Here is a 2,504-nt window from a genome sequence, read left to right on the forward strand (position 1 = left end):
GTTCCTCTAATAACAACATACTCATAAAATAACAGTTTGTTTATTGTACAGGGAAAGTTATTATTTTTCTATTACTATTGAAAAAATAAGAAGTGGTGAAAATTAGGAAATTACTATGATATATAATATTCAAGTATGAGCAGAGTTCTATTTTCCAAGCCCACAAGTCCTTTGATCAAAATAAAGATAATCAAGGATTAGCCAAGCAGATATCCCATCCACTAAACCACATGGGCTGGAAGGAAAAACCTGGTCACTTCTTACAATTACTGTCTCACTCATGCAGCTGACTCAGAGAACATTCCTCAGACATTACAAACATGCCACTTTAATGGCATGGGGGAGAGAAACCTAAAATATTTTGAAAAACTATTTCATACTTACTTCTCTAAAACCCCAAATTACCTCAACTGCAAGGCCAAAATAAACCATTTTTTGTTTCCTGTATTTGGTTTAAAATAAAGAATAAAATTTCCAAACTTTATCAAAGTGGTAGCTCCTGACCTCCTTACACCCCGACTCCTACCCACTGCATACACAGTCTTTAGTTATACCTGCAAAAGATAGAAGAAACACTGATTCCTGAAATTCACCAGCAACCCAAATTATAGTTTCCTTTAGTAAGGTCACCCTCACATTGATCTTTCCTCTTTTGCTTGCAAGTTTCATCCCTAAATTATCACTCTCCTTATTTTGAATTATATTACAATGCATTTGCTGACATGTTAACTTGTGATTCATCTTCTGAGCATTTTAGAAATGCATTGTTGGGAAGAGTGGATACACTTCAACTGAGGGCTGCCCCTGACCAGAACTGTTGGGGCAGAAAACTCACTGGGGATCAGCATAGACCAGATACCAATGGGAGAGAAGTTTTCCTAAGAGAAGGGAAGAATCTGGTCCTTAATAAGATTTCAGAAATCACATTTAACTTATTCTAGTGATAGAATTTCTATAGCTTAAGCCCCATAATGCATAATTGAGTCATTTGATGATAGATATAAACTTGCAGGTTAACTAGAAATAGTAATATTATTTAAAAAAATATTTGCACACGTAGCACTGTTTTGATTCCTAGGAGATTTGCATGCATAGCAGTGGAGAGGAACAGAGCAGCATTTTTTAAAAGGATCTGGTATTAGGGTACGAGAAAACACAGAACAACAGCCTGGGAGTGAAGTGAGCACCATTTCTCTGTGGTGGTCTTAGGCCAAAGTTCTCAATGACTGTTGGGGTGGTTAGGTTCCTTCAGGTATAGTTGAGACTGTGCAGGTTGCCCTGAAAGCCTACACAGACTATGTATTTTTCCATGAGCTATGTAAATAAAGGAAGGCAATAGTGTTAGGTGATAGCCAATAGAACAAATGAGACAACTTCCAGGATATCTCTGGAATCATTGAGAAGGTGAGAGAGCACTGGGGAAAGTACACGTTGTACATAAAAGGGAGGATTATAAGCTAAAATTTATTAATATGATTTCATTTTAAACCCAATGATGGCATAAACTTATGTAGACCTACCTCTCCTGGGTCAAATATGTCAAACATTCACCATCAGTGAAGCTAAGTGAAAGGCGTGAAGATATATAGAAGTCATCTTCACTTTGCTATAGTCTTGTAAATTTATAGTGTAGGATTCAGAGTCTTAAGAGACATTTTAATAACATGAAAAGTTCAGCTTTGGTATGTTAGTATTTACGTATAAGAACATGTAATAGGATTTTACTTCCAGGTAAGATGGCAGATAGAAGCCGTCTCTGGTAACTTGACTAAGAAGAAGAGTCATGTTTGCAAAGCCAAAGGACCCAGGTTTGATTCTCCAAGACCCATGTAAACCAGACACACAAGGTGGTACATGTGTCTGGAGTCCTATGTGGCTATCTCTCTCTCTCTCTCTTAAATAAATAAATAAAAATAAAATATTTAGCTTTGCGCAGTGGCAGTATCGTAGCCAATGAGGTTTATCCAAGGTGCGATTATTGCTAATTGAAAACTTTTCCCAATACCCCGCCAAGACTTGAAATATAGTTGGCATGGGCAATTTTTGACAGTCTCTACGGAGACTGAAAATAAAATAAAATAAAATATTTAAAAATATAAAAAAGAAGAGTCAGTATTAGGAAGAATAAATTCTATTCCAAAAGGAGGAAGAGCTTCATAAATTCCCAAAGGGAGTGATAGCACACCTGAAGAATACTGAGAAAAGGCCAAGCAAGGCACCAGTAAGAAGTCAGCGTGGCCCAGTGCGGCTCCACCGTACAGAAGGGGAACACAGAAGAAGTCTCACCCACAAGGACACCACGTAATACTGGTGGAAAATGTACCTGTCCTGCCAAGCCCACAGATCCCACATGCCTCCGCTCCTGTTGCAGGATTCTTTTTAAAATTGCTTTTATTCATTTATTTATTTAAGAGAGAGAGAGAGAGAGAGAGAGGAGAGGAGAGAGAATGGGTGCGCAGGGGCCTCTACCCACTGCAAACGAACTCCAGACGCATGTGCACCCT

At 38.2% G+C, this 2,504-nt stretch overlaps 1 non-coding gene across 1 annotated transcript; it reads left to right on the top strand.

Annotated features, from left to right (window-relative positions):
• Positions 1 to 1,924: 1,924 nt before the first annotated feature.
• Positions 1,925 to 2,062, top strand: LOC123458914. The gene has a single exon (XR_006635853.1). It is a non-coding gene; the product is annotated as a U4 spliceosomal RNA (small nuclear RNA).
• The last annotated feature ends 442 nt before the right edge of the window (positions 2,063 to 2,504 follow it).

The sequence above is a fragment of the Jaculus jaculus genome, chromosome 2 (assembly GCF_020740685.1).
Source record: "Jaculus jaculus isolate mJacJac1 chromosome 2, mJacJac1.mat.Y.cur, whole genome shotgun sequence".
NCBI classification, from domain to species: Eukaryota; Metazoa; Chordata; class Mammalia; order Rodentia; family Dipodidae; genus Jaculus; species Jaculus jaculus.